The 23,455-nt window shown below is 35.5% G+C and overlaps 1 protein-coding gene across 4 annotated transcripts in view; it reads left to right on the top strand.

The window, feature by feature from the left end:
* The window catches only part of LOC126816564 (uncharacterized), a 124,044-nt gene that overhangs the window by 27,589 nt on the left and 73,000 nt on the right, over nucleotides 1-23,455 (top strand). For all 4 annotated transcript variants that reach the window (XM_050543234.2, XM_050543233.2, XM_050543235.2 and 1 more), the window contains exon 2: nucleotides 5,802-5,857. The gene's annotated coding sequence lies outside the window, so the exon portion shown is untranslated. The remainder of the gene's footprint in view (nucleotides 1-5,801; nucleotides 5,858-23,455) is intronic.

The raw sequence follows: 23,455 nt of genomic DNA, 5'->3' as shown, positions 1-23,455 counted from the left end.
TTATCCTTATCAGACAAGAAAACCTGAGTATTTTAATTTGGACATGAGCGATTTAACAAGATCTCTTCTTTTGGCGGATCGATGTCCATATTTACTGATGGCGTAATATGTTGTTCACAAGCACGACCTGGGGTTATAATCAAATGGTGGCTAAAGTAGAAAAAACACCGCCTCGTGTAGTATGTACCACTCTTTATATACGAAAAATAAACTTTCGATAACATTACTTTCCAGTTAATTACGTTTTTGTTGACGGAAATCATTTCTCTCCGACAATGAAAGAGTTCAGTGCCGATGGTCAAAGAAGAATCTAGTCAAATGGCCCGAACATCCAAATGACGTCAGCCATAGTTTTACGAGACTTCGCCTTTTGGCAAAACACTGAATACTCGAGTAGAATCTTATTATAAAATCTCTACGATATTCCGTTTCCGGTGTCTCACCCTGAACTGAACAACGACAAGACACTATTGAATACTTCAAAATACGTCAGGAATTCTGCATGGAACTTTAGGCTTTACAGAATAGTTATGAAAGCGGAAGTCGTGCATTCTGGACATCCTGAAACCAACCGCTATTCCTCTTTTGAACTTCAAAATCGATGCATTGGAATATGCGCATTTATTCATGAGTAAGAATATTTACTAAAAATGCATGGTCTCAAAGCCAGAAGGGTAACGGTAAGTTCTTTGGTATCGTGTGTAATTTTTATATTTTGCCTATTCATCAATCTGATAAATTTCTTTTGTCTTATTACTGACGTAAAATTTGGAATTCCTACAGAAAAGCTATATATATAGGGTTGTTTAACCATTTTCTATATGATCCTTGGTTTAACGTATATAACATATCTTCACGTTTATCTTCCTTTTATTGTTTCGCCTTTTGATCGTGACTAAAGCATACATATTGGACTGTAGTCGATTCCTCGTTAGTTTTTCCAGTAATTACTATCACAAACCTAATGAGAATCCAGCCAATAGCTCAAACTCTTAACTACTTTTCGAGTAATTGGAAATTTAAATTACACCGGAGTGACCTGACAGAGTATACAGATACCGTGCGGGATGAATGACATGGGAAAATCAAGTTGATCCTGTCTTTGTTCTTGTGTTAGATGTATTTCATCATTGACATTAAGTTCACTTATTTGGAAAAGAAAAAAGACAAAGATCGAACTGACTGTAACAAATTGAAACTACGATTTCGTTGAAGGAGTTGCGCTTTCATCGATAGTTTGTTAAAATGAACATCTCGTACTCCCATTGATACTGCGATTTGAAGAATTGTAATGCACTCTCATTGATTGCCCTTCTTTGACATTTTAATTTTTGAATGTTGGCTATTTTATCTCCTCTTGTTAATTATAAAGTTTTCTAAGCCACTCATTGCATCTGTTAGGTCCGTGAACTGTTTTAAATGAAAACCTTCACAAAACCGATATTATTTCTAGCAGTAAACGTTGACGATTTGGACACATCTGACTTTTGAGAATGAAGAGAAGATGTAAACTGCCTTGAAGTTTATCCCATGGTGTATCAGAGGCATTTGGGATCCTGTATTATTTGGAGGACTGTAAAATTTGTATCGACTGCAAATGTTACTTCTGCTCAGTAAATGTTATTTTTGCCCGAGAATGCCCTTTCTTGCTCGAATAATCGTATCTTTAGACATATTGGTGTAATAGAATGGGTCTTTTGTTGTTATGTTTTTTAGGGTGTGCGGGGCTGCATGTTCCCCACAATCCACCGAATACGGCTAGGAGATGTATGGTTGAAAAGAATAATTATGTTTTTTATATTAAGTTGGAGTGTCACTTTATTTCATGGCGATCAAAGTTCGGTCAGATGTGAGCTTTTGAGGGTGTATGAGTTTGTATGTAAATGTAGCCACAGTGCAGCCACTATGCAGTACTGCTAGATCGCAAATATTGGGTTTAATTAACGATTAGAGACCATTATTCCAGAAACCGAATTTAACAGTTATCTACTTTCCCAGGAGTTCTATGTCTAATAAAATGAGCTATACATTAGGTTTAATGTTTAATCGTTGGTTTATTGTCTACATGGTGTATACCTAAATAGTTCAACTATATAGATAATAACAGTAAATTGATAGATTAGGCCAGCAAAGAGAAATTATTTGTCATTTTTATTATTTGCATCATTAATAACTTCTCCTATATAATGTTGGTCTATAGTACATATTATTTTATTTATGTAATAATGGTTAATGGCATTTGCTATGCTGGCGTCTAAAAATTGTATTAACTTACCAATGTCACATCGTAAATTGGGCATTAAATGGCGACGTAACGATGGTATTCACATTACGTAACTTAATTGGCGATGGCCAAGGGACACATTGTAAATTGTGTTCATTGAAGTGACAATTTCTCTCCATAATATAAAACCAAATATTCGCCACAGCGCTGTACTGAGCTCTCCAACTTCGACTCTTTTGGTTCTTCAAGTAATTTAATAAAGTTTCTGTGATAAACAATTGAAACTCGCAAACCTTAACTTGCTAAAATATGAAACTGAAACTTTCTGCGATAAATAAATTTAACTCTCACACTAGAATTTGCTAAAATGGGTAAATGAAACTTGTGGCTGTTGGGATCAACAACGTCATCAATTCAGTCTCAGCTCCCAAAAATATATACTTAGAGCTCAGGATATCGTATAAGATCGTTCAGTTCCATTAATTAGATCTAATTGCCCAGAGTTATGCATGTACATGCAGTTGCGTGGGGTATTACTGTTTTAATAATAATTTAACTAATAAATCCTCGCGAATTTGTAATTAACAACACCGTTGCTTTAATCTGGAATAATGTCGCGGTGTAAATGCAGATGTTCTGTAATTGAAATAATGGTCGTACATTCTGACTATTTGTTCTGATAAAACGTTTGATAAATTACAATTATTCCCTAATTATCAACAATATTCAAAGTTGAAAGAGGGGGTGACCAACGGGTCTTTCATCTAGGTTATCTATAATGGACAATCAATGAGTGGTCAAGTAGGCCTAAGCCGGACATTTGACCATAAACTACATGATTAGTGTGAATATATCGACATGGTTATCTCTTCATCAATAATTCTATTGACTGATGTTCGGCTTAGACGTATCATAATTTGTACAGCTTAGACCTTATAAAGAAGGTATATTACAATAATACCATTTTGTCTGACATGATGGCCAACTATTATCTGAACTTACAGCTCGAAAAATTGTATAAATATAAAAAGTATATTTTCTGGAAGTTGAAAAAAAACCGGTTCTGTCTGTCAAAACAATCATCAAGAAAACAAGACAGCGAGAAAAATTTTCTGCTTTAAAGGTATATTACCGCTAGTTTTCAGCATGCCACCAATATAAATTTGATATTTTAACCTACCTGGTAATTTATTAATTTATTTATTTAATTGTATGCTCCATTTCGATTTGGTATACAAAATGCCACTCCACACATGCCATTATCACCGAATTGGAGCATCTTCGCGAGTGCGGATAGTATCTCGAATTTCAGTATCTTAAAGCGCTCTTCTTTTGTTTCTGTTTTTACATTAATAGTTTGTTTTGTGGAAGATGATATAATTATGGGAATGTATTTAAAGATGTCTGAAATATCTGTTGTTTCGTGTGGTAAATATTTACGATGCCAACGATGTCTGTTCTGCCTTCTAGAGCTGTTAACACCTTACTCGTTACACCGTTAAAAGACGTTAGTCCTGCACTACAGATACTAATCACGTGTTAATTGTTGCAATTATATATATACTTGTATATCAAACGGTCCATCAATGAATTTTCCGCATGGCTTTTATAACTAGTTTTATCGTTAAATATTTCCGAGGGCATTAAATTTTATCTTTCGAATCAAAACAAAATATTTGGTTAATTTTCAAATTATCTGCAATACGATGAGTCGACTGTAATAAATAAGTAACTTGTTTTTATATTCACTGATATCTCAGTTGAAGGGACATAGCAGAATTTGGTGACCTAGAGATATATTTTTATATTGATTTTAATAATAACAAAAATGTGGCTTCAGAATATTTCCTCTTTCGAAAGTTATCGGCTCAAAAGTTTAATTAATTGGTATAAACTTAATAATGACGGCTACCGCGTTTGAGAATAAATTGTGTCTGTATCCTTCTTCGATTAATGGGCCTCGATCTGATGAAAAACCTAGAAAAAGTTTGGGGAATTGACAGAAAAACAACTTTTATCTCCAATATAAATGGCATCATTAAACACCTCTGTAATATCTGGCACTGTCCCTTTAAATAAAACTTATAGATTCGGTAATATACCCTGTGCACTTTTCGTGATTACCCAAGCACACACAAGTGCAGTATTAATTTCGGTATCTTTAGTAGAAAATGACAAAGTAGTCCCAGATAAAACTCTCTATGAATCTAATTAAGCACCAAACTATCTCTAATAGATACTTATAGTTACATTTCGTGATGTTGCATGATTCCCATTTGAATTCATTTGGTCTTAGCAATGGCGTTTTCTTCATGGCGCATTCTGTAAGTTAGGGATTACTGCCTTGTCTGGTATCTTGTCTCCTATATGAACCCATAGCCACTACTATTCATTCGAGATGAAGTCGGACTAGATGATCGAGTCATACTTTTACTGGGCAGTGACAATGGTTATAATGGCTATATATTTTCAAACTGAACGTAAAATTTAGATTTCTTCATAAATCATAAACAGCTTAGTTTTAAATTCTGGTACTATTAAAACAAATATCCATATTAACAATACTCAACTTCTCAACTTCTCGCAGACGTGCGGGGTTGATTATATAGAGAGGGCGTCAAAAGCAACTTCACAAACATGCTGAAGATTGATATTATTATGATGTTATAACTATGCATCTGTTGATCATCTTAATCACCAGGTTTATATTCTTGTCTAAATTATAGTCGTCGACTCGTCGCGATTATCAAGTTACTCTTACATCTGAATCCCAAAATATTTGTATTTGAAATTCTCGGTCAATGTTAGTAGGCTATTATTTTTTTCATATTTGGCCTTTGATTTGTATAGTTAAACCAACTTTTTATTTTAGGTTTCCTGAGAAATCTGGCACCCTCCCTTGAAATAAAGAGTAGAGACAATGTCCTGCAACTTATTCATGGCAGTTTTAAATCGAATCTATCAAGAAAAACCATTTGTTATGATATATTGTTTCTCCTATTAAACCATTACAACTGGATCTGGACTCTCATTCGTCTTATTTGACAATATGACAAATTATAATCAGCTACAATCTGTATTCTCTCTGGAATGAACTATATTTGAGTGGGTGTTACACTTGTGGAACTGGTTTTAAATATACCCAGGGGAAACAAATAATTTCAAACAATTTTCATTATACTTCATATTATGTTAAACCCTTAATGAAATAAGAAATGTAATGAACGAATGGGTGCTGTTCCTTGCCAGGCCATTCATCCTGTACTATTATTTTACGATGTATTGTTCTATTTGAGACAATATCACTAGGGGTCGATATTTCAACCTTTTCACTAAGGTCTCCAAAATAATTACTTCACTACGGGTTGATATATTTGGAACTCCATGATGAAAGAATCATATCAATGGTGGTGGGGTCGAGCGATTAAAATTGTATAAGCATTAAAGTTCTTACCAAAATTAGACTAAAATATTTGTAAAAGCACGTTTTGTTTTGTTCTTGGACTCGACAAATACTAGACTGGAATTTTCGTTGATTTATTACTTTTTAAGTTTATGTATATGTTTATTTTTTCAGGTTTCAGAAGAATTTATATTTATCTAGAGAACTATTTTGATATATCCATCAAATCGGTAAGTTTAAAAGTTAATTGTTAAAACATTTCATATTACATCATAAAGCAATCGATACAGATGATGTTGAATGTGTGATACTCGATTGGTTGTTTCGGGATTCTCTCAATCTCAAGAATAGATCAAACAATCGAGTCGAACGGATAATTTCAGACTACAATGAGAACAGCTCAAACATTGCGCCACAAGTCATCCCGCATCACGTCGGCACTGACCTGACAGAACTGTGACCGGACAAAAAAGGTGTGATCTAATATATTTCCTAGAGAGATGAACTAGACACAGACTTCTGGTCTACCTATTATTAGGTATGATACACATTTTAAGTCTATATATAGGCCTAAAGTCATTCTTTCGCTCTTCTTTCTTCTCTCTTTCTTCTCTTAAACATTTTATTTCTCTAACATATTTAACAAAATCGTCCTTATGTATCTACAAGACCATATCCTTTCATATAAATATAACCAGGCACTATATAGACCTATCGTATGGTCTAAAAGGGTCCATGGCAATAATCTTAATGTTTTCGCCTAATGATTGATTATGAAATGGTATAAATACGTGACGATGAACCATCTGTGTCATACATCACTGGCATAAAAATACAACTAACAAATAAAGGTTTATACATTAAAAAAAAATACCCTTGTTAGAAGGGAGATAAAACAACAGTATCAATTTATTTCCAACAAATCGGTGTCGTGCGAATCCGGGGAATCAAGTGGATAAACGACGACACTGTACACTGCCTGCACAAGCAGCCGAGCTAAATCTATCAAATCTATCGTATTGGACTGGCAACCGAGACCCCCCCCCCCCCCCAATTCCTTCACATTGTGTCCGTTTGATGGCTAAAGGCGCTAAATCTCTATTGAAAGTCGTATTTCCCAACTTCAGATTAAGAATTCGTGTAACACACACAGAGAAAAAGAAACTGCGGGTTTTAGAAACTGCATAGTACTTATACGTAAGTGGTCAGATCGAGCGCGAGCTCTTGGATTTATTTTAGAACACAGAGAACGTCTATATGCTAGTTATACATACTGCACCTGGAATATACCTCCCTGCTGTCACTATTAATATCCCCGGGTCACGATCTCACCATTATTCTGGTATCATGCCCTACAGCAAGGGACTAATTCCAACACGATGACGATGAACTATACAAATATTGCATTATAGATTTTCAACGTTCGATTGTACCTTTAGGCTGTTTAAAGAGGAACTCCACGATTAAATAATATATATCTTAACAACTGCGAGACGTATGGGAGTTTTTGAAATGGTCGCGATCGCGTGTCGCCTGCGATGTGTATTCTCGGCCGAAGTTCTTCGTATTCGTTAATTCAAATTAAACTTTAAACTGCGCACTTGCATTTGAAGACTTAGTTCCGTCATGACTGTTCAAAATAAATTATGTTGCAAAATTAAATTTTAAATGTTGAATAGCCATTGTCCAAATATCCTTTGGATGAAAAACAATATGAAATGTTTTACCTTCCGATAGTAGCTTGATGAATTGATATCGGACCGTAATCTATATTTATGATGTATGTCAGCAATCAAGGAACAGAAAATATTTGATATTTTATTATCGTGAGTTTATCCATTTAGTAGCAGACGGGAAATCTTCTTAACAACAACAGACATCAGGAATTCGCATGTCTAAATACGAAACTAAACCAATTACAATTTTGATAAATTTCTATAGATCCACAATATGTCGTCTGCGAGATATCCGTTTGGTTCCTGCAGAGGCAGATTTATTATTAAGGAGATATAGATAAAATTATTAGGTGTAGATTGTTGAACAACAACATGGCCGTTATCAACACAATTCATATACATATCTTAATAACAGGAAACACGAGAAAGGCATGTTTCAAACTCCATTACGATTTATTGTTCCACATCTTAAATTGCACCTCATTGTTGTTTTATTGCCTAGAAACCAAAAATAAAACAAAAATCATGTTTCTTATGTATCTTAGGAATATATCGACTTATAGTTACGTGCACACGTCTGTTATTTTCTTGTTTAGAAGAAAAGAGAATTAGGAGTAAATCAGCGAGATATGAAACTCATCTGATGTTACTGTTATTTTATCCGCCATATTTATCAAACAATTCCATAGACTACAAGATAATCTTGGCAGGAAGAGAATTTGGTCGGTATGCCAACCGGTGATACGTTACACCAAAACCTGCATGCGAGGGCAAATTATGTAAGTTGCTATCAATGTGTAGAAGTTATCTTATATCAATGGTTTTGGCTTTCGATTATCCGTTTCTTCTTTGCACGCATTATGTTTAGAAACTGTTCTTGAATTTAGATAAATACATTCTCTCTGGCATGTTTCCTATCAACAGTTTTTGATATCCTTTCAAATGTCAATCTTTTATATATACTATGAGAAACAATCACAGAAAAGTAAAGAGATATTCATGACAGATTTCTTTAAAGTTTTTAACCTACTGTACCCCGAAACCCCCGTCTAGTCCTTCGAGTGATACAGCAAAAAACGAGGTCCCGTGTACACGTTTCATTTCGACTCAAAACCTACCACGAATTGTCTACTACTGATTTCGAAATTCAAGTGTTTTTAATATTCGCTATGTAAATCAATTAGAACAGTTGATTGAAGAAACAGTTTATAGTAAATCTCACCAGAATCAACCATCTAAATGGCACGTTTAGCACTATTTTCCTTATTACAATGCATTTGGGATTTAAATACATGGCATAAGGTTTGCTTTTTATACTTGTAAAATTTAGATAAGGATTTATTTACTGCGGATCTGATAACATTATCAACCACACATTCCGCCATTTTTATCACACTTTTTTTTTTAAAGCAGAAACTACGTAGCCTTGCCAAATATTAATCTTCCATTACATAAACAGATGCAATTATATATTTGACATTTAAATGAACTGAAATAAGCCAGAACAGCAAAATTAATTCCCCCCTCTTGTGGCATTGGTTATAATATAGGTTTACTGTTACTTAAAAAATCACCTATGCTAAATTGATTGTAGATCCGCAACCACTGGATATTTCATAACGATAGGGCTCAGATTGAAAAATTCTAAATTTTATTAGCGTTTTCTTTGACCGTTTCCTTGCTTTGTTGACAAATTTTCTATTACGGGCTTGCTACCGCCGAGCGAAACCAGGCGCGAACGATTTTGATCGCTAAAGGCATTATCACCTTGAACAAGAAAATAAAGTTGCTTAATTGTATATAATATATTCAAAATAACCCAAGATTCAAGTAAAATATATGTTAACAAATACGTGTTTCACGACCAGTTTTTTATATAGTATCAGCGACAATATACACGAAAATCCAAGCTTTGGCCAGGCCATATTCCTAAAGCAATGGCCAGAGAAATCCCTCTCTAACCATATTTCTACACAGTTTTTTGAAACACAATACGTAACATGACAGCCCTTCACTTTGGTCTGGGGTCTTCGGACAGTTGAATAAATGTATTAAAAGATGGTGAAAATATTGTTCGTCTGCTGTGTGCTCCAAGAGGTGACAAAAAGATTCCACGTGCGCGGCGATTACCCAATGTTTACTATGTAGCAATTTTGGATAACCTCGTTTATCACACAATATTCTGTTATGCACTAGTTAATTGAGCGTAATACATTGTCCGCGTTATGACGTAATATGGCCGCGATTGTCACCAGACACTTTACGGTGACATATTTAGAGCTGGTTAATCCCGACTGATTTTATTACCTTGCAATGTATTGGTTGTTGATAGGACTGTTAAACCAATCATAATTTGGAACATAAATTTGCGGTACGGCAGTGTTTGACTGGGATTTGTTTCTAAAAAACGAAACACTGCTAGGGACACACTGATCAGCAGTGAATAATCGCTAGGCCGCTACAATCACTGATATGATAAGGATGACAACAATGCTACTTAATGAGTCTCAAATATTAACTTTTTTCCACCGACAAATTAAATTCTAAAACATTTTTTTTATGTATTAGAAAAATAAATAAAGACGTTTGACGTATTTGTAGGTCAAAATTATTTCCTATTTAGTGCATAAAAATGACTAAAGGGCAGCATTCTGGCCAAAGCAGCAACGTCTTATATAAACAATGCACGCGACATTCAGCCTATGATTGACGCCGCGTGCTGTGACGGCACGTGTTAAAGGCAGTCATCTTTTACAGAGATATGAGAGAGAGGGAGAGAGAGAGAGAGAGAGAGAGAGATGGGGTTTAACGTCCACTCGACATAGACTATGAGCTATGGTCTGATTAGAATAGAACATTTTGCACCAGGGGGCCCGCTGAACTCCATAAAACCGCCCTGGAGTGTAATGTGTACACAGAGATGGATTGGCAGATTTGTCTCAATATTTTGAATCCCTCGGCGTTCCTATAGGCCCATAGTCAAATCACGATGAATCGAAAACTATTTTTACTGATTTGTCTCAATTTTGAATCTCCCGGCGTACCTATATTATAGTCAAATCACGACGAATTTTCTAATTAATGGTATCGAAACAAACTTCAATCTTGACATGACCAGTTATCTAGGAATATGAACCATTTAACCATTCAAGATGATATCTAAATATGACAAGTCATAATTAAGATCTCGTAATTGGACATTAAATAATTAAACATACGCCCTCTTCTTACCTTAGATAATTTAATTAAGAAATCATTAGTTGATGGTATAAAATGAAAGTTATCTTTTAATCTCTTAGACGCAGACTTCCTTTGAAGTGGTCAGGTTTTAACGCCGCGTGGAATCTAGTGTGGTATTAAGGATGTTTTGTTGCTGTAGAAGAGGTAAAAACATGAATTGCTACCATTAACAAGGTACAAACCCATCTGGTGTATATAAATGACTGGTATATGATGGTAGTATAATTAACACTGACAATCTTAATAGACTGTATATAATTAACGATAAAGACAGATCGGTATGTTTGGTGTTTCTACTTTATTATTGGTACTATTAAACCTAACACCTTCCATTCTAGTCCATCTACATTCTTTGCAGCAGAACTAGAGCGCCGCAAGTAAATGGTGTGTGTACTTGATTGAATGTTCCGGAACCGAATCCTCTCAATCACAAGAACAGTGACAATGGAGTGAATAAGAGGATTTCATCCACAAAATATGCTAAGAAAATATCTAAACAATCCAGATAACCCACAAAAACTTCAAAACGAGAAAAATGATTTTGTGGAAGTTTGAATAGACCGAACCATATCGGATAGTTCCTGGATTTTTGAATATTTTATATATTTATAGTGGAATATGACAATAGCTGTTGGTTATGTATGTTACTCGGGTTTGACGATGGTATTCTATTCACACCACACTAAGTACCGGAACTGGCAGAACTATAACATAACTGAATTACATGTCTCTCGACAATAATTCAGTCAATTCGAAACTTTCCGGACCTACTGTACTAGAGGCTAATCCTGTTTGATTTAGGTCAATTTAAAGTATTGCATGGGGTTAATCTGGTGTTATTTCGATTAATGGTCGCGAAAGCTCTAACCACTTTTTAAAAAATTTAGTTCGTTGGCGTGTTTACTAGTTTTAGTTTAATTTATGTCTCACTGTGTCGACAGTGGAACACAAAATCGGATATATGTTAAGACTGGCTCGACCTGTATGCTTAAAAATTTCAACGAAAACAGTCACCACACCTTACACAGAGCAAATCAACATATATAATCAAATGAAATCGATAATTTTATTTCTGACCGGAATCAAAGAGGTCTTTTTAAACAATAGCATTGGTTTAATCAGGTAGAGTTTTGCCGTCGCCTCGCCTCTCTTTGAACCTTTAAACTGTCTGTCTGGCTCCTTGAACCAAACTAGACTAGCATCTCCTAGGTTAAACTATAAGTGTTGTACTATTTATGTGTAAAGAACTAATTAATTAGAATTATGAGTCTATGGCCAAGCGATGGCTATTTTAAAATCGTAAATTTCAATAATTCGCAATGAGGCTATGTACAAAGTTAAGCACCGACACAGCTAAACCCGTAATCGTCTTCCACTGTATACATACAACACATTGCTTTATTGTCGATTTATTGACTTCTTCTACTCACATAAAAACATTTCCTTATTGAATCTGTTCAAATATTGAACATTAGAAGAACACTTGAACTACAGCGTCCTGTTTCGTGTTTTATATTGGTAGTTATCTTCCCTTGTATGTATAGTTCTTGTATACATAGACAGCGAAGTATTTAAAGAGGTAAAATCTATGTGTTCTGTGTATTTAATTAAGAAAGTTTTATTTATATAATTCTTGAGTGTAAAAAAGGGAGTTTATGTCAGATTATATGATAACAAGGCCGGTATCCCGGACAACAATAACTAAATCGTAGAGTCATCTTATTCCCCTTTAACGAATTTACTCGATTCGTCGGGGACCTCTTTGAAATTTGCTTCGAATGTTCACCTGAACATAAATTGGACATATGCTTTGGAATTATTAACGGGGGAGTGCCTGCAAAGAGAGATAGAGAAATTGAGTGTAACGTCCACTCGTTACAAACTGGGTCATTCCGGGACTAACAACGCCTGCAAAATGGTTGTTCAATAATTGCGAATTTTTGTTATTTCTAATTCGGACACATTCAGTTAACATATGGGCAAACAATAAAAGAAAAATTTTGAAACCATAAATAAATCCGCCTACAATTGTCTTGCTTATAAAATGATTGAACCAATAATCCATACGTCAAAGGGTTGACATTAAAATGACCACATTACTATAAATATGTGTATATCGTCGGTAGGGTGTCATCAACTTGCCATAATAGCTTCTCACTTGTCTAAATACAAATACATTTCAATTATTCCAGTAAACCAACATGGTGGCCAGTTATCATTCATTGGCAAGCGTCATTTCGAATTAATTATGATTCATAGATTTGTCTAAGTAGGAAATATTTGTATTTGTCGAACCAATGGCAAGATTAATGATACCCTGGGGTAAGAGTTGAAAAACATAGTAATTAGTCAATGTCAGTGTTCATGGCCATTGTTTTCATGGGTTGCACATAACCTGTAGTCATATCAGGTGCTGTTTGAAACCCAATCTGATCCCAAATGAGTTTCAAAACATTATGTAGTTCGATGCATGTTTATTTTCTCTCTAAATGTTTTACAGATAGAGACGAGTGACAAGTATACTAATATTAATTATTTTAAAGTCATTAGATAAACTTTTCGCTATGCATCACAATTTTGAAGTGTAATCAGCTCACCTGACTAGAATTGAAATTTATATTAGCCTACACAACCAGCTTGTGATTCATATTGTACACTAGGTCTATAACGATAGTGGATTGCTAAGACTTTAGGTTTGGGGGCAGCAACATCCGATTTAGGATCACTTTTAGGCTTAGTCTGTACCCAAATTATATTTCAACTGACCTACTGTGGGGCATGTTGCTGCTGTTGCATGTTGCATTCTTTACACAAAGAACTACATATCTACTTAAGAGAATAGATCTCTGTTCTAAATAGCCACCATATTTAAATTAGAGTATCATATTTTGCAAGCGGTTCTAATTCGTTTCACATCTTCCATATAGGCTACACAGAGACTAAATAAACATTTGTAATTTTATTAAATGGAAGCAAAATCGTCGATTTAGGAATTAAAATGTCAACCATCTTCGTGTCTGTTCTCAACTGGAAGTAATATTGTTGACAGACAGTGTAAGTTTCGTACGACTATGTTGATGTTGGCATCTGCGGGGCTGACGAAGAAACTGTGTCTCGTCGACCAGCGTGAACGAAAAAGGTGGGTTTTTTTAAAATACAAATTGGTAGTTCAGTTGGAATTCGAAAAAGCTTGGGTGCAAATGTCGCTGTCCATGTGTAGAATACTCCCCTGTACAATAGAAATGACTTTTAGTCTAAAAATAATCAAACTATTGTATTGACGAGACGTTTAAACTCAATTCCATTGTGTTCATACGAAATAAACTATTGTTTATAAAAAAAAAAGTAATTTAAAAAATGTCTGCCATCGCTACTTCGGGTCAACTGCATCTATAGTAATTCAGATTCCCGCAGTGAATTGAGAAGCCGGAAGGTCGCCCAATTACGATAGTGAATATGGTTTTCTGTCTCCTTAAGAAATTGAATGCTGTGCTGAATGGGTGCTCATCCTGACTGAAACACCTGATTCCACCTAATAATACGGTTGACAAAGTGAGTCAGATTATGGACGGCACTACAGAACCATCACGGACTGATAACCATAATGAGACCATTCCTAATAATATAATTATAATATATGTTTAATCCACCTACGTGTATCAGTACAAAGGATGGGAGTCTTTTAGAAGCAATCTGGCTAGTTTGTAGTAGATAGCGGCGTTGATTATTTGAAGAAGACCTATTCGTATGTCTGTAGGCTGGTTAGAAGTTTGTAATTTGTTTATTTACTAAGCATTAGTGGTTAGTAGTGAGTGATAGTAAGGCATGTGTACCTATTTAACCTAAGTAATTGATGTCAATGGGATCCACTATACATCAGATAGGCATATAGTCACTAACGCAAACGGCTTCAGATTTTTCTTGTAACTTGACAACCGAACATAATTTACACGTTCCCTGCTTCCAATTAGACGTCACGTGATATATTGCTACATAGTCTTGATTGATCAAGTATGTTTATAGACCAAAATTAAAGATGAACTTATAGAGTGATCTTCTCGTTTATGATTTAATGTGTTTAATGGGAAACACTCACGAGAGAAGAAAATAACTCCTAAAACGTCTGAATATTTTTTTTTTCAAAATCCTTGAATCCGGATTTTTAAGTCGGTCTCTTATTATAGGTCTCCTGTGAAATATATCTACATAGAAAAAATAAGAACCATTATTATGCTCTTAAAATGACTTATAAAGCGTCTGGTTAGACAGAATCAATATAAATAACTAAGTGGATGTTACAAAATATTATAATCTATAGCTAAACCACACACGAAACACTACTTTATCTGTCTGGATAATCTTCCATGATTTATGGTTTAAAGACGGGAAGAAGCAGAGAAGTATCTTCTGTGTATGTTTCATGTATATATGAATAAGTGATTTGCTATTTTACAGATTGCTGCCATGATACTCTTGTCTGGTCGAGTTTCCGAATTTTAAATTTTAAATATGAGAATGCCGGTAAGGGTAACTTTATCAATAAAGTTATTTATTATTATACGCACTGTATTTATTATTACATAATATTATATACAGTACAGTACGTCATAACGACCCCACAATCTTTGATCTCCTCCCCCATAAACACGGATTTCATCGGATTTCAAACATAAGGTTGGGGACCAAGCCCCCTTTTACTTTTTGTGCAGAGCTTTTTACTGGAGAGTTTCTCTGTTTTGATTTATAAATACTGAATATATACTAATGTCCAAAAGAAAGTATACACTGTGCATTTTGTGCTGCATCAACCAAAGTCGTTTTCCATGGTATACGGTATTTGGGTAGAATGTCAATTTGTTTCACATTTTTATTTTGCTTAGAAATGTTGAGTTTGGACGCAAGAGACAAACTCAGTAATGCTTTATCAAATGTTTTTAATCTAAACAAAACTTAGTCATACTTTTAGTGTGTATACTTTCTTTTGGACATCAGTATATATCAAAAGACTACGGTAGGCTTCCTATAGCGGGGTATATAGAAACCCTATAGAGGCTACATAAAATGAGTATCCCACTGGCATTTCCGAGTCGACCACAGCCTTGACAAATCAAAGATTAATACTGATAACAAACAGAATATTCGTCAAAACCTGGCTTAAAATGTATTTTCAAACTCTTTTCTTCGATTCTACACCAAAAAGTCAACAAAAGTCGCCATGCAAAAGGGGGAAAAAGGAAAAGAGAAAGAAAGACTAAAAATAGATTTGGCCCTTGTTTCGTGGGTGACGGTGTGGGAATGCTGTGTCCAGTTAAAAGGCCAATGGCCCGTTTCCGTTTTTGGGCTGGGTTTTTTTTTATCCTCCGGTGGCGTGGGAAAGTCCTCATGAAAATGTGTCCATTATTCCCCGTCCCCAACGCCCCCAAAACATTCCTGGATCCGCGTTTTCTTCAATGCCACGCACATAAATAGATTTTTTATTGTTCCTTAAAATGTTGTATAATTTTGCTTGGCATTTCTGTTAAGGTGTAAGATTCGCCAAAGGTGTCTAAATTCATAGAAATGTTATTTCTTTATCAAATGAAAAATTCATGAGTACAATATTACATTTTTCATTTTAAAAACTAATTTTGTGGCATAAAATTTAAATTCAGTAGGTTTTAGCAATTTTAAACACAAAGGTTGAGGACCCAAGAGAGTTTATATAGACAAAAGATTTAATTAACTATTGGAGTTTATAATTCAAATACAGGAAAAAAAAACAATTTGTTTTTCGGCCCAGACAACGAAAACCCGTATGTGTTTATCCTCTATCTTCATAAATGTCTCAATGCCTGGAATTAAAATGGTGTGACTAATCATTTTAGAAAATACCACTACATTAATTTTATCAAAGATCAGTAAAAGTACGTATTTATATGTCTGCAAGGTTATTTATTAAAATGTATTATGCGATCCTCTCTTTTGTATCCGCCAATCCACAATTTTAGGCAAGATTTATTTCATCTAAGAAAAACCCTATAAAAATTAATATGAAATTTTAGACCGCAAAATTTCCCTTCGTTAACGATTTAATTCGTAATACTTTGGCGTGAACTAGCCATGGCGAGGGATAATTCATTGTATATAAAAGACAATGTTGTCTTTAATCGCTGTCCATTTACCATATATATCGAAGCCTAAGTAAATTCTGGGGTTATCCCCTGCCCACTTTCCTTCCCACAGAATCTGTCTCTCACCTTTTCCACGTCCGCTCGCCATCATGTTTATCAACAAGCGCTCCCTACGGCAAAGCGGTCAGACAATCTGCGCGTGCAACCTTTGACGTCACTCAAGCAGACGGCCATAATCATCGGGCTGACTACTAGTGACATCCTTTCATTTTTGTCCTGTGCGCTCTCCAAGGGTGTTTTTCGGAGAATCCAACATTTTTCTAATAAGCAAGCGCTCCCTACGGCAAAGCTGTCAGACAATCTGCGCGTGCAACCTTTGACGTCACTCAAGCAGACGGCCATAATCATCGGGCTGACTACTAGTGACATCCTTTCATTTTTGTCCTGTGCGCTCTCCAAAGGTGTTTTTCGGAGAATCCAACATTTTTCTAATAAGATTGGGTGTCTTTACTCCCATCAAAAGACTAGTAAGTTCGTCATTCCAAGCGACTCTCTGAGCAGTCTGATTTCAATCCAAAATGACAACTCGGACTCAAGACCAGAAGTCATTTTGGAAATCAGGCAGCTGTACCAGGGGGTCCTAGAGAAGGGAAGCAAATTAGAGCTCGTGTGGATTCCATCACATGTCAACATTAGAGGAAACGAGGAGGCAGATCGACTCGCCAACGAATGTCTCAAGAACACAGCACCACTCTGCACCATAGACTACAGCACCACGGAAATCTACAGTATGGTTAAAAGACAGGTCAATTCATTCTGGGAATTAAAACTCGTTGAACATACAGATTCCGACTGGATGACAAAATCTACACGAAGACAACGTTCAATCACCCTAGAAGAGATATATGCAGACTTATATCGAAACTAAGGGTGAAAGAGCGGCTGCGAGACTACAAACACCAAGTCATCGTCTGTGAGTGCGGAGAAGAATGTACCACCAACCATGTCCTGGTAGACTGCGAGGTATACAAGGAGGAGAGAAGGGAACTAGTGAGAATGATGGAGACTAACAACATACCATTCAACAATAAGAACTTACTCTTCCCGAGACCAGATCTGAAACTGCAAATCTTCGAACAAATCCACGCCCTAATGGACACAGTTGGGGGCCACGGTTAAACGGGCTCGGCATCTAAACACTAAACTACATAGGGGATTTATACCAAACTGGCAGGATAGTGGAGTAAGGGAGAGTCACGATCAGACGGACTCGGCATATAAACACTATTCCGGCAAAAAATAGACATCAAACCTACAGAGTGGGATAGGGGAGTAAGGGGAGGTCACGATAAGACGGGCCTGGCATCTAAACACAAATCCCACAAAGATGACATCTACCAAACTAGCAGGATAGTGGAGTAAGGGGAGTTACGGTCAGACGGACTCGGGACCTAAACACTATTCCGCAAAAGAAACAGATACCAAACCCATAGAGTGGGATTGTGGAGTAAAGGGAGGTCACGATAAGACGGGCCTGGCACCTAAACACTAATCCCACAACGAAGACATCTACCAATCCAGAAGCATAAGAAAATAAAGGAAAGAACTTCCCACAAAACCCAATCCATGGCCTAAGGCCGAAAATGGAAAGATTGCAAAATCATATTCTAAAAAACAGGAAGCTGCTCCGGCTCTCCTATTTCTTGTCTGCGATATCACTTATGTGGAAGCAAACGTTAAACACCAGGATATTACTACTACTTTCCATATACCAAAATTGTCATACTTAAACTGGAAATAACCACCGATAAATATTTTTGTGCGAATGCATCTTTAAAGATATTGAATTCTTTTGCATACACCATGGGAGTATAAAGTCTCTCACATAATTCCAAAAACATTCCAAATCGAAATAATCAGCATCACAATAAAAACCCATTTTATTAGTCTTTTATGTGGTTTCTGTGAACTTTTTCTTATTTTGTTTGCAAGTGACATCAAAAATACTAAATGTGTGAAAATACCACACACAAAACGGTTAGTAAAGCCAACAATATGCTTCCCTAATGAATTGATATAAAATGAAAGTGAATTTATTGTTTTTAAGTTTTGTTAACTGTAGAATGCAATACAGTCTTTTAAAAAGGTGAATACTTTAAACAAAACTCGATGTATGACTAGACCTCATGTTCTGAGTTGTATTTTTTATAGATCAAATTCAAGTGTACAGTATTCCCGACTAAAGGAAATATGTAGGTCCTTCCACATTAAAGGGAAGTCTTATCGAAAAGCATACTGGCAAAATTATTTAAAACGCCCAATCCTAAGTTATGGATTTCTAAAACTCCTATATTGAATTCATGGCGTCATCATATTCTGTCTGGAAGTGTAAGCTAGATACTGAAGTATAGCGCATTTCTATGCACGAAACTTTAGGTCATGATCACAATTAACCCAGGATTAGTTTATTATTCAATTGTGAAATAGACATAAGGAAAACAACTTATAAGCAGCTGATTGAGGCCTTAATCTCTCTGCTGAATAACAGCCCGATACAGGCTAAATATTTGGTAACTTTTATTGTTTTCTAAATTGTATCTCAGTTATCATGTCCTTGTTTTAAACCCTGTATTTGTAACTGAACCCGTTAGCCAATATTTCTGATATAGATATAGTTATTGATAAAAAGTTAGATATATGGAATATAATTCTATATTGATTATCTCTACACAGACGTCAATTCATATTCACTTTATAAAAAAAACGTGTGAAAGAGCACTGTTAGCGAGGAACAATATTTTTAATACGATTATCTATATCTTTTACGCTTTTTATAAGTATTGTGTTAAAGAAAAAAAAACCTTATCAGGTTAAATAATAATAAAAAAAATAATCGTATACATGGCCGTATGGATGAAGTTTTATAGAGGGGTGCGGGTGGATGTTGATTGGTCACCCTTGGCGTAACCGCAACATATCTATGAGCTACTTTCATTTTTTTGTAGTGTTAACTTTTCCTGTGGGGTTAGAATCTTTGTGAAATTTTAGTATGTTGGATAAGAAGTATTATAAACACAATATTTGATAAATACAGTTCGTCCGATTTGTAGTTTTAGCGAGGCCCAAAATTGCAGTTTGCAACCCATGTGGTGAAGATGGAGGCCTTATCTCTTGAATCAGACATGATTTAATGTTCCTTGTCGAGCCCTCCGTACTGCACCACTGTCCACTGACAAGGTTGAATCACGCCGGAAAATCCCGATGAACTTACTCGGGACCTTAATGTTAGTGAGCCAAACGTCTTACTCACTGAGTCACTGCGACCCCATTGCATGGGATAGGAAGTAAATATAAATGCAATATTTGAACATTTATTTGCAGTTTTAGTATAGTCCTGAAATTGTGATTGGTGAAGATGGGGGCATTGTCTTGCATCGCAGTGGTACCTTAAATCGTAATGAATCCAAGACATTGTATTATTATTATCAAAGAAGGCGTGGATGTTTTTGGTAAGGGAGAGAGAAAGAAATGGGGTTTAATGTCCACTCGTCACAAACCAGGTCATTACGCTTTCGCGTAGGGGTCTTTAGCGGTGAGACGAAACCGGAGGACCCGGACAGGCGACCCTACTCCCTACCAGGGAATCGAAACCAACTCATTTGACTCAATGACAGACGTAATGATACAGCGCTAACCATTCGGCCATCCAACCCCCTTTTTGGTAAGGAGATTTGTGTGTGTCTTGGTGTACATTAAAAAAAACTTAATCAAAACCTTTGTGTGAGGGAAACTGAACTAATTTTAACCTGTATCATTTACTATTTCTGTGGCAGACGGCAAATGAGTTTTGTTTCTGGTTCATTATTAGATTATATTCTGATATTTGGCTAGTTTTTGTCCTGGTGCCAAAAAAATAATCTAATGATCATTTGTGGATAATCGGGAGAATTAACTTGGAATTCCCCAAACAAAATAAAATATTTCATATTGCTGTACACTAAGCACTATGAAGGGAAATCAAGCGTATCGTGACTATTTTATCAAGCAGAGAGATATTCCATTTCTATGAACACGGGTTAATCCCATGGTGATATCTTGTTTTCATCTGTGTTGATTTGGTTTAAATCGTGGAATTGAATTATGAAAGCCACTTTCGCTAGCCATGAGTTAGTTTGGCTGTTATTTCTTACAAAAAGTTGGCGGTAGCAGTTTATTTCTTTCTTGACGAGAAAATCCTAGACATTTTGTTCCGGCAATCTAACCAGACATCCAATGAGCAAGACATGGAATTTTCTTTTTTTTACTGTTATGTATTATATTTCTGGTACCCGATCGAAGTATACCCATTGAGACATCTTCGATTCTTGAAATTCATGGGTCCTGCAAATTCAAGAAAGCTTAATTCTCCTCAAATTGATGGTAAATTAAAATGTTGATATTAAGAATGACATCCCTCTTTGGTAACTAAATTTAATGTTCATTTAATTCCAAATATTTTCAAGAGATGATTAATGATTTCCAAATATGAAAATCCACAATTGTCAAAATAACGTTGACTTCAGTTCAAAACATGTGGGTGATTTTGGAGTCTTGGTCGAAGAATAAATACCAAAATAAATAAAATCAAATCATACTTTAGAACAGAACAACACGGTAAATAGAAAAAAACCCGCTGATTTCACATGGATAAAGTTGTGAACGTCTGCTTTGTAAAAATGATATGAAATGGGGTTTCTGGACCAATCTGGGTAATCAAGTGTACTTTAAGAGAATGTTTTCCCGGACACCGGCGTTTCCGACTACTCTCCGTGAAATTCCAATTGTCAAGGGTTCCTTTATGTGTATGCGATGTACACGGGGCCTAGGTTTTTCGTACCATCGGAATGACCGACCATCGTCATTCACCTGCACTGCACTTAGACACCACTTCAATAACAGTTCATTGACAACCATGTGAGCATGCAACCGAAAAAGTGTGTTACGCCTGTTCCTTTTGATTTATGTACAAATTATTTATAAATAATATCAGGTGTTATCTCTGTGGTATAATATCGTTTATTAAATTGTTTCTAAATCGTTTCGTGTTAACTGTGTATAAAATTTGATTTAAGATCAGTGGTTTACTGTACTGCATAACAGACACTTCCGTCTATCTTCCTGGTATATAACATCCAATACAACCAGAAGTTCTAGTATATAATGGAGGGTAAACAAGAGCATAAAACATTTGTAAAAGGGCGTTTGAAAAAAAATCCCACCTTGAAATTAGAAAATACATTTGTAATCCTCATTAATCAATTAATGGGTACGGACCAAACCTGCGGAAGAGTCTACCGAAAGTCCTACAAAGCTAGTAGTAGTAGTAGTATCGTGTTGTTTTACGTCTGCTTCCACATAAGTGATATCGCAGACAAGAAATAGGAGAGCCGAAGCTGCTTCCTGTTTTTAGAATATGATTTTGCAATCTTTTCATTTTCGGCCTTCTACAAAGCTAATTAACATAGGCTTATAAGTATTCTAGCGTATCATTTAATTATAATTATTTTTCCCGCCAACAGTTTGAATTTTCCGATATTTTCAAAAGGAGATAAGTGGAGTGGATATTGAAGTCATACATGTCTGAGCCTGAGGTGGAAAATTTTTCTATTCTTTAGCTTCACTGTTGTCAGGTTATTGAGGCAATGAAATTATTAGACGTTTGGTTTCAGCAGAATGGTGTGTGTGGTTTCTGTACAGAAAGAATTAAGACTTGAGTAATACGCGAGATTAAAGAAACACAAGTCTGTAATTTCCAATCTAAATAAATTGGCAATGATTGAAATATCAAACGTGAGGCGAACCTTTACACGCCGCCCTAGGGTTTATGGAGCCTGCATCTGTGTTATTTCAAATTTCTATAACATGTCCAATTTGAGCCCCGGACGCTCGGTAGTATGGTTTCTGTTAATTAAATTGATTCGGTATAACTGAATGATATAATGTAATAAATATAAATGGTTATGTAGGAGATATGAAACAGATATTATGTTCGTCTGCTGCTAGAAATGACCCTGACAGGATGTAAAATATGTAGTTTTCTATATCAAACGAGTTGGCTGTAAACACGATAATTAAATAATGACAAGAACTACCCTATTTTTCAACAAACCATCACATTTCAATTAGTGGTATGAGAAAAACTGTGGTGGTATTTAGTACATTTACTTAAGACTAATTATTTTCTTCGCGTCATAAAAAAGAAATAATGATGAACGTGGATAATATTTTGAAATTGAAGAAGTGCACAATAGTTTGTAAAATTTTATTGGCGACCATTAATATAATTTTTAGAACAGCACACTATAGTCAAACCATGTTCCTTAAAATATATGTAGACAGATACTAGTCACCCGAACATACGGGCCTATTTGATTAGAAGTGGTGTAGAAATTTCGCTGGCACCAGGAATTCTGATTATCGCACGAATGTAAGTAAGGAAATCGGGTTTTGTTTTGCCCGAAAAGTTTGTATTCCACATTTTGTCCCCGCCCTCCGCAATAATGACCAATGTATACACATAGATATATCAGTAACCTTCGCTTGTCGTAAAAGGGTATTTTTCATAATTTGCATAGGGTCTATTCCTCATATTACGGAATCTTCTGGACCCATCAATATCTATATTTTTTTGGATCCTATGGAATAAGTTTACTTCAATAGAGTGTGATTTATTGGTAATTTTGAACTGGCGTTTTGGTTGTTACGAAGATACATGCTAACCAAATAAATGTGTTTGTTATATTTTGAACAATAGCCCGTATGA

Source organism: Patella vulgata, chromosome 3, assembly GCF_932274485.2.
Source record: "Patella vulgata chromosome 3, xgPatVulg1.2, whole genome shotgun sequence".
Classification (NCBI taxonomy): Eukaryota; Metazoa; Mollusca; class Gastropoda; family Patellidae; genus Patella; species Patella vulgata.
Note: the sequence above shows the minus strand (reverse complement) of the source record. Positions and strands in the feature narration are given on the sequence as shown.